Source organism: Nematolebias whitei, chromosome 18, assembly GCF_014905685.2.
Source record: "Nematolebias whitei isolate Nwh7 chromosome 18, NemWhi1, whole genome shotgun sequence".
Lineage (NCBI taxonomy): Eukaryota > Metazoa > Chordata > Actinopteri > Cyprinodontiformes > Rivulidae > Nematolebias > Nematolebias whitei.
In genome coordinates this window covers 25,317,117-25,326,406 of record NC_056515.1, presented here as the reverse complement: position 1 = coordinate 25,326,406, position 9,290 = coordinate 25,317,117, and the positions used below count along the sequence as shown (strand labels likewise).

The window sequence follows — 9,290 nt, the reverse complement described above, 5'->3', positions numbered from 1 at the left end:
TATCTATCTATCTATCTATCTATCCATCCATCCATCCATCCATCCATCCATCCATCCATCCATCCATCCATCCATCCATCCATCCATCCATCTATCTATCTATCTATCTATCTATCTATCTATCTATCTATCTATCTATCTATCTATCTATCTATCTATCTATCTATCTATCTATCTATCTATCTATGTATCTGAGGTTAGCCTCCTAAGTGAACTGCAGATAACCTCATGACGTGGCACACATAGTATTGAAGCCTATATACAATTCGCATGGAGGTGCTGGTGCTCTGAGCCTCCGTTAAGGCTTTGCAGATCATCTGACTTCAGTCCAGATGAAGGATGAGCTTCTCAGGCGTAGACATTGTCCAACCTGCTGATGCTCCCTCGTCTCATCGCAAACTCTTGTGCACCCTCTGGTGCTTGCTAGTCTCCCAAACTTCTTTGTGTAGAGCCTGCCTTGCAGATTGTCTTCCTTGTCTGTGTGGTTGCTCATTATTCAGAGACAGACGGATCTCAGGTCATCTGCAGCTGCAGCAAAGGAGAAGCAGGAAAGATGGCGATCATCCATTAGACCGACCGGGGCGCACGCATGAAATACGAGGACAACTTTTGGGAGGATAGCTCGAGGAGAAGATTGAACCAGTGAGTGTTCTCAATTTTTATGCACGATTATATTTCTAGTTTCGTCCAGGTTTTCGGCTGAAGGTCCGCGAGAACGTCGCTTTGGTAGATCATGGGATATAATTTGGAGAGCGCCTCGTGAGTGACCTGGAAAGAGAGAGGGCTCAGGTCCAGACGACGATTTGGGAGATTTCATTTGTTTTTAGTGACTTGAGCCACCAAGCAGCCCCCCCACCGGAAAAGTCAAGTGGGTCTTCTCGCTTCCCAGGTTTACATGTATATCCTTTAAACCCAAGCGCTTCCTCCTCGCTATTATTTCGTCGCTCGGGTTTGTTGTCAGAATGACACAAGGAAATGGACGGTGGCGGAGCTGAGAGGGGGCTCGCGCGCCGGAGCGGATGGGCTCGTTGCTGGTCAGGGGGAGTTAGTGGCCGCGGCCGAGCGTTAGCTTCATGGAGGAGCCGTAGCACACGGATTGCTCTCCACAGCAGACCATTAGCCACACCGAGGAGCTGATAGCCGCTGGTCCGGTCACTCACGCACATAAAGACCATGGGAGAGAGCCATGTTCAGAGTGAGGACCTTCTTCTTCTTCTATTTTGTTGTGGAAACATCTAGCTAGCTATTGTGCTCTCCACAGCCGGTGGAGCTAGGATTCCCCAAAAGGTCGTGAAATGAATGTAAACCCCGTTGCTTTGTTTTTTTATCGGATATATTTCTATGTGAAGCTTTTATTTTGTGGTGCTTTATGGCGACGTTGTTCTGTGCTGCTGTCACTCACTGGTTTCCAGTCAGGTGTGTCACAAGCTTCACCATAAAATGGAGGAAAGCAGATGAGTCTCCAAGGAGAGCCCTGGAGGAGTCAGCCAGCCAGGATTCCTCACAGAACAAAGGTTGTGTTCAAGGGAGAAGAAAAAAAAAAAGAAAAGTGGCCACCTCTTCCTCCTTCTTCTTCTCCTCTTCTGCTTCTTTTCCCTCCTTGAGCTCAGAAGTTTACTCAAAGAAGCAGAACTCTTTTTAAAAAAACCATCTGATCGTATGGAGGTTTAGTTAGTTGTACTCCACGAGCTTTGTTTAAAAACACAACCTGTAAACCAGTTTGGACTTTGCTCGAAAGAGTGGCAGGTGGAGCAACTTTTGGGACAACCTTGCGAGACCTGAAGAACATGGGGATGAGATTGGGATTTTAATGCAGAACAGTGCAGCGTTTTTACCCATGCAGGTAGTTAATGTTCAACAAAGTGGTGTCAACACACTCACACACACTCATCTGTTTGTGTGTGTGTGTGTGTGTGTGTGTGTGGATGAAGCAATGACCGTTGCAGTTTCTTATAGGAAGTTCTCGTGATGGGTCTTGGAGGCGTTTCAGCCATTTGCACCCGTTAGTGGCCTTAATTTCAAAATAAAAGTGGTTATTTTATGTTGGATTAATTGTTTAGATCAGATTGGTGGACATCTGGGTTGTGCTTGGGTCTGTTTATTAGATGATTATACTCATTTGTGTGTTTGTTTTTATTTAAGGCACTTTAAGTCATTTCAGATTAGGTTACTTCTATGATTTCCTTGTGGTGTCCAGTTTACTGGGAAAGTGAAGGAAGCTTCTGGTGCTGGGTGTGTGGTTGTTCTCTGCTCTGCAGTTCCCCCCTGGCCACTGTGTGAAATCTTGCTGACAAGGAGAGTGTGAGCTTGACACACCGTGCTGCGACAATGCTGGGGCTGAGAAGAGCAATCAAAATGGTGGCGACGCGCTTTCTCCCCGGCGTGGCAGCCAGGCAGGGCAGACAGGTTCTCGAGGAGGAGCTGCTAGAGGACGAGCGGGCAGGAATCTGCTGCGCTCGACACATTTGTCTGGCTGTGGATCATGCTGGATGTTGTGTGCAAATGAGTTGAGGGATTTCAAACCTGAACGTGATTGGGATGTTTTGGTGCATCTCCATTGATTGTCTCTGTGGTAGCGTGCACTCCGCACTTCTAGCGCCGGCATTAACTTTCACAAGTCTTCAACATATTCTCCATTTTTTTTTTCTACACAAGCAGGTGATTTGTAGAGTTTTGCTGTGGGGGGGATCTTCTCTGAGGCTTCTGAGGTGTACTGGTTTCTCACGTTCATCGTCACCTGATAAATTGCAAATGCATGAAGTCTGTTTCATTCAGGTTGATTAAAATCCCTCAAATTCATCAATATTCAACTGATTTGCCTCCCGAAGGAAAACAATTTGATGCTTTTTTGTATTCCAGCGTATACCGAAGATGAAATAATTTCCTAAAATATAAACTTTACATTTTGAAACTCGATTTATACAGTTTTTATTAACAATAGCGGTATGCTGTATGGTACATATTGCATGAAATATATGTATACGGCTCTGCGATGGCACCGTTGGTTAGGATCTTGCCTTGTAAGAAGGTCACAGGTTCAAATCCTGGTTGTGACCTTTCTTGGTAGAGTTTGCATGTTCTCCCCATCCATTTGTGGGTTTTCCCCAGGTACCTGCAGAAACCAAAGCATGCATATTATGTTAATAAGCAACTTGAAATTGTCACTGTCCCATGTGCGTGAATGGACTGTCTCATTTGTCTCTGTGGCTCTGTCCTGGGGGTACCACACCTCTTGCCAAATGAGCACAGGAGATCGGTACCTTCTCCCCACAAGCCCTTTCTATTGCATTGTTACTATACTTTAATTATAACTACATTTGTTTATATTTGTATATCATATTTTTATTTAATTATGAAAACAACAAGTTTAAATTACAGTTGCACAACATAAAAAACTATTCAGCTGGGATTTTGTTGGATAATAGAATAACAAATGCATGTCCACTGTCACCTTTAAGGGGGTCCAAATTTATGAAACTGCTAAACTTTATAAAACTAATACTATAATAATGCATTTTTGATATACTGTGCATACGGGATTAAACATATTTTCTTGAAATTATTCATTATTACCTTTACTGTAGTAAAAGATTTGGACATTTTTGAGTTTTTCACTTTATATTGTGTTGAAACTGTATCCAAATCTGTAACGGTGTTTATGAACTAGTCAACAGCGTTGAGGTGAGGTGATCTGATGAACTGGATGTTTGTAAGTTATCTGAGATTATAACAAGAAAGCGTGACAGGGAGGACAGAATATCAAACAAGACATACCTCCGTCATGGTTTGAGTGCTGGAAGGAAGTGGTCATCAAGCTCATTACTCCCCCAGTTTTTATTCTTTAAACTTTTTTCTCTCACACACACACAGACCCACACCGGCTCCCTTTTTCTCCCCTCCTCCTTCACTCATTCACTTACTCACTGGGTGATGCACTTCTCCATTCTTCTCTACCTGGGGCAGTGAAGAAGGCCAGGGAGACACACAAAAGCAAATTGAAATGCTCCAGTGAGTGCTTTCTTGATGTGATGCATGGCTCATGAGATGCAGCCTGGCCCTGCTGCTACACTTGCAAGTGTTCTGAAGCACACAGATCCGAAGCAGTGGCCATGACACTACAGCAAAACCCTTCTGACTCGTTCATTTTTACTGACTTGGGTATCCTCAAAACCTACTTTTGTTTAGGCCATGTGGAGCCTCTGCTATTATTCATACAATTTATTTTCTAAAAGTCATTTTGGGCTTATCTGAAGAACTAAAATGCACCATCATGTCTGGGTTTTTACGTGGAACAAGGAAGTGGCCTCATAGAGGTGCCATTCCAGTTTCTGTTGTCAGTTGCCACGTTACACTGCTGCAAAACTGGTTCCTCCTCTTTGCTTTCCACCAGAACATCAGCAGCTGAACATGGTGTCTTCCCTTCCTGGAAAAAAAAATGTTTGTAGCTCAGAAAAGCTTGCAGTTGCTTTCAGTAAACTTAAAGCATAAATTGGAATAGTCTTCTAAGTCCTTCAAAAGACTCAGTGAACCTTCTCTGTGAGCCTCATGCTGCATGCGGTGGGAAAAAAAAGTCTGAATTCTTTGGAGACGCCCGTTCCTTAGGCAGTGTGGTGCCGCTGGACAAGGCCTTCATTGAGCAGGAACAGGAGTGGTCTTGTAGAAGGGATCCACACTGGCTCAACCTCTGAAACAACAGAGCTGTCCAGCCACCATTAAATATTTAAGAACTTGGAAAAGGAGGTCTCAGTGGTAAGTTAATATTGATGTGTCTCTCATCTTTCCTTACTCAGACCTGTTGAGTTGCCTCAAGAGGTCAGTTTAGTGGATCCAGAGAAGAAGCCGGCCTCCTCTCATTTTAAATAAACGCTGTAGCTTTAAAAGACGACCATAACCAAGCGTTACCGTATATATATATATATTTTTTTAGAGTAATCTTCAGAGTTTGAAATTTGGACTCTGTTTCTCTGTATTTTCCTCATTCTGTCGTGGTTGCTCTGAAATCCTCCATCCTGATGAGCTTGAAACCTCACCCACTCCTGTAACTGAAGTAACTGCCATGTCAGGCTTACAAGAAAGTCAGCACTGCAGTGTTTTCTGGCATGGAGTACAACTTGGAAAAAATAAAAATAAATAAAATACCCTTGCAGCCTTTTCTTTTAAGGTGGGGGGAGAGCAGTTGGAGGATCCAACAGATGATATTTTGGTAATAAGAAGGTTTATTTGAATAAAAGCACTGCTTTGACTCAGGAAGGACTTGCGTAGAAAGACGCCTTGTTCTACTGAATTATTGCATCTCGATTGGAGACATTCGGTAAATTAGCTGACCTTGTAGCTTGTTCAGCATGGTGGGTTTGTTTTCTGGGATAAAATAGAATAGATTGATTTGTGTCAGGAAACGGTTTCCAAGGAGAAATGAACTTCAAGGCTATGTGGAATGTAGGGTTTCCTGGAGTGATTGCCCTTGTGGAAAAGCACTACCTGGTTTCTCTCCGAGATCTGTCCTTCATTGGTTTGTCTCCACGGTGCTGTTTATTTAGTTCTTTGCAGTTTCGGGAGCTCTGACTCAGCTCATGTGTCTGACATGGTTGGTTTAGTCTTGCATGTTGTCTGTGGTGCTTCAAACATTATTTTTGCTTTACCCTACTTTTGCATACTAATAGAGTTTATATTCCCAGAATTTCTCTTTTTAAGCCCAAGAGAAGAAACCTCTAAAGAAAACCAAATATATCCACCTAGTCTTTGTAAATTGTAAAAATAAAGCATGCCTGAGGCTATTAATTAAAATTTGCACTTAATCATTTTTGGATGAAATATTTAATGGTGTTGCAAGAGGGCTGCCCCAACTTTTATCCCTCATGCTTTCCATGCTTTTCTCACAGAAGCACCTACAATAGGATCACGTTAGGTCACCTATTGGTGGTGTTTTGCAGCAATCTTCTTGTTGAAAAATCTGCATTTAGAGGCGCAGCAGCCAGATTTTTATGGAGCTATCCTCAGCCGGTGAAGAACAGCAAAGCCACAGTCAGAGGTAGCCATCTTTGCTGAGATCAAAACCACACATCTCACTTCTGCTTTCTGCAGCCTGCCATGAGAGTCTGCAGAGGAACCGGCAGGAGGGGAAGCTGCTCGCTCAGGTCTGCGCTCTTAAAGTTAAACACTTCCATCTGTGTAACAAGATAGCTGAGCGAGCAGCTCCACTCTGCTGAGCAGGACAGTGAAAGACCTTGAGGAGCACAAAATGGTGGATGGTCATGCCACTGATACTCTAGTGTCATTGGCTGCGTCTCCTAGGCCACTGTGGGTTGGCTGTATGAAATGGAGTCCTCTGTGTAGAGCGTTGGCCCAGCCTCAGCTCTGATGCAGAAGATAATTCTGTCAGCCCTGAGAGAGAGAGAGGTGAGAGAGCAGCCAAGTGAGGTGACGACGCTTAAAGAAGGCTGAGCAGAAAACTTCAGACTTGCTGCTCTGGAGGTTTTCTCACATCTTTGATCTTGATTCTTGATTTCTGCAGCTGTTTTTGATTGACGTGCATAAATTGGGGGGAAAAAAACCCAGCCGAAGTAAAAAGGTTTGTCTTTTAGTTTTGTAAAATGAGTAAAAATGCTGATTTAGAATTAGAAGAGTGGTCCTTATCTAACCTTAACATCCAAGAGGCTTTTACAAAGCGATTCACCATGGCCCTTGTTTAGCAGTTTTGAGAACATTTCATCTTTGAAGGTCATGTAAACGTAGCATCCTGTTTCAAACATGTTCCTTTTTTGATGGTTGGTTTTTCACCATGACAACCTGAAGACTGTAACCACACAGAAGATGGCCCCTCATGCCTGCCTCCCTGTAATCTGCTTGGTCATTATCATCTGTGCAGAAGAGGCCAAATGTTGTTACTGAGTGCTCTGTGCTGCACTCATCCCCCTTTTTCAGAAGGAACAATCTGAGCCCTTTGCTGAACACAAAGGCTACCCTTGGAGCAAGGTTACTTGTACCAGAATGGCTGGCTTCTTTCTTTTTTCTTCAGTTCAGCTTTAGAGAAACATGGAATAAGCACATTGGATGTCTTTGATCAAGAAAGAAATGTTCTGGTTTGTAAGGAAGGGATGAGCTCAATGATCTCACTGCATGGGTGATGCCAGGTAACCATCTGCCACAGATAAAGAGGCTGATACTCTGTTTGACTTTGCAGTACGAGTGACACGAGTAGAAAGCGATCACCTTTTACTGGTGCGCTGAGAACATTGTTCTAACTTAGAGTCACGTTCAACTCAAATGTTCCTGTTCTGTTTTTGATGTGCTTGAAGGCCTCAAGTCAGCAGACTGCTCTGAGGTCCAAAGATCAAAATGACTCCACTAGTTCTCGTTCTTTCACGGAGGTGGTGCATGTTCACATTGCGTAATGCATTAACTAAATTAAAAATGATAGCGTAACACAAGTCAAATTTTTAAGAACGGCAATAAACCTACACCCAGTCTGCCTTTTAGAAGGGCATGGTCTTCGCTCTGTTTTACCTCGAATGTTTAGGGTTTGTCTTAGCCTGCAGTGAAGAGATGTTTCTCTTTTTATGTCCTCTGAATGTGACACGAGTGAAGGTCAGACAGAAGACAGATCTGCAAAGCTTGCTGGACTGCAGCGTCTGAAAGGCTCTGCACCTGTATTTATGGCTCCTTTGAGACAAAGTGGGATCACAGAACTGAGCTCCAGAGTGGCCACATAAAATACCTTGGCTTTTTAAAAATTCATTCAGTAATACCAAACACTAAAGATGACTGTATGACAAAGAATAGGAAGACGTTTAGTTTAGATTATGTGATCGGATTTATCTGATTTTCTTCAAACACATTCAAGTTTTTGACATGTAGTGAACAGCAAGGTGGCAAACAAGAACAGTTTAGGACCGTTCAAATTGTTTTTTCAAAAATGTGCAAACATCTAGTCTGAATTAGGTCATCTTTCTGTGATGGTTGACCAAAAAAAAAAAAAAGAAAAAGCAGAAGCCCTAAAGCAGAACCTTCCATGAGGCCCACAGCAAATCTAAAAATATCTGAAGGACTGTATGGAAGAGTCTGTCCATGCTTGGAACCTAGCATGGGCTCTGTAAACTTCTAGCCTCGCCTCAAAGCCACTGCTTTTAATTTTGCGACCATGTAGTTATGGCATCATAAAAATCAAGGTAATATGTCCCTATTTTTAAATATGGAGCACTGGGACGTAGATCACAAGTCAAAGCTGAACTCCACATAAATCATATATATATCATTTAATTATAAATCCACATTTCCAAAGTTTCTTCAGCTTCTACACAAATGGCTTTCTCCTTTAATAACCTACAGTATTTGAAAGGGCAGACATTTGTAGTTGCTTAATCTGTTAATGTTTTATAAGTTCAATAAACAGTAACTTATTTTTATATACCATAGCAAAGAATTGTCAGTAAAGTTAGCCAGGTTAGCACTTTTATCTCAGACCTGCTAAGATGAAGCTAAAATTAGCTATAAAATCAGACCAGCAACAACAGAATTAATTAGTTTTCTGAACTTGTTTTATTTCAAGAGTCGAACTTTTGACCTGCATAAAGAAACGTGTGTAATGTCACCTTTCAGGGTTGGAATGGTGTCGATCATTTAAAAAAAAAAACCTTTCATGATGGTAAAGTTCTGTAATTTTGATAATAAAATTAGGGGTGCACTGATTTATCAGCTGGCCAATTTATTGGTCCTGATTTCCTTAATTTTGGGTGACCAGCGATCGGCCGATAATTACACGAGAAACCGATTTTATCGATTTTTTTTTTTTGTAGTTTTAACAGCAATTGTCTAAACTTCATTTATATTTCAGAGCGCTACCTCATGGCCAGTTAAAACAAGTTTGTATTGTTTCTAGGATATTGTTCAAGGGTATGTTTTTCAAGATTGAAAAATTGAAGGTGCATTGTGACTTTATAACACCTGACAGTGTCGCTTATAAAACAAAATCGTATCGTCCAAAATCGGAATCGGCAGGTCAGACGTTTTAAAGATCAGTGATTGGCCACAAAACTGCAATTGGTGCACCCCTAAATAAAATCCATAAAGTTTTGTTTGCTGCCTTCTAAGATATACTTGTTGCCAGATTATTGCCCGAGTGTTTAGTGATGTTCCTTGTAATAGTTTTAGGACAGTGATGTGGACTTTTTAGTTTCTCGAAGACATTTAGGATTATTTATAGTTGTAGTGCAATGGTTCCTAAACCTTTCAGATTTTGACGCATATAATACAAGTTGCAGAGATTCATAACCTCAACTGGTGCTGGTTGAAGT

The 9,290-nt window shown here is 42.0% G+C and overlaps 1 protein-coding gene across 1 annotated transcript in view; it reads left to right on the top strand.

Annotated features, from left to right (window-relative positions):
• Window positions 1-381: 381 nt before the first annotated feature.
• znf462 (zinc finger protein 462) overlaps window positions 382-9,290 on the top strand; it is a 51,647-nt gene continuing 42,738 nt past the window's right edge. The window contains exon 1 of the mRNA XM_037692222.1: window positions 382-642. The gene's annotated coding sequence lies outside the window, so the exon portion shown is untranslated. The remainder of the gene's footprint in view (window positions 643-9,290) is intronic.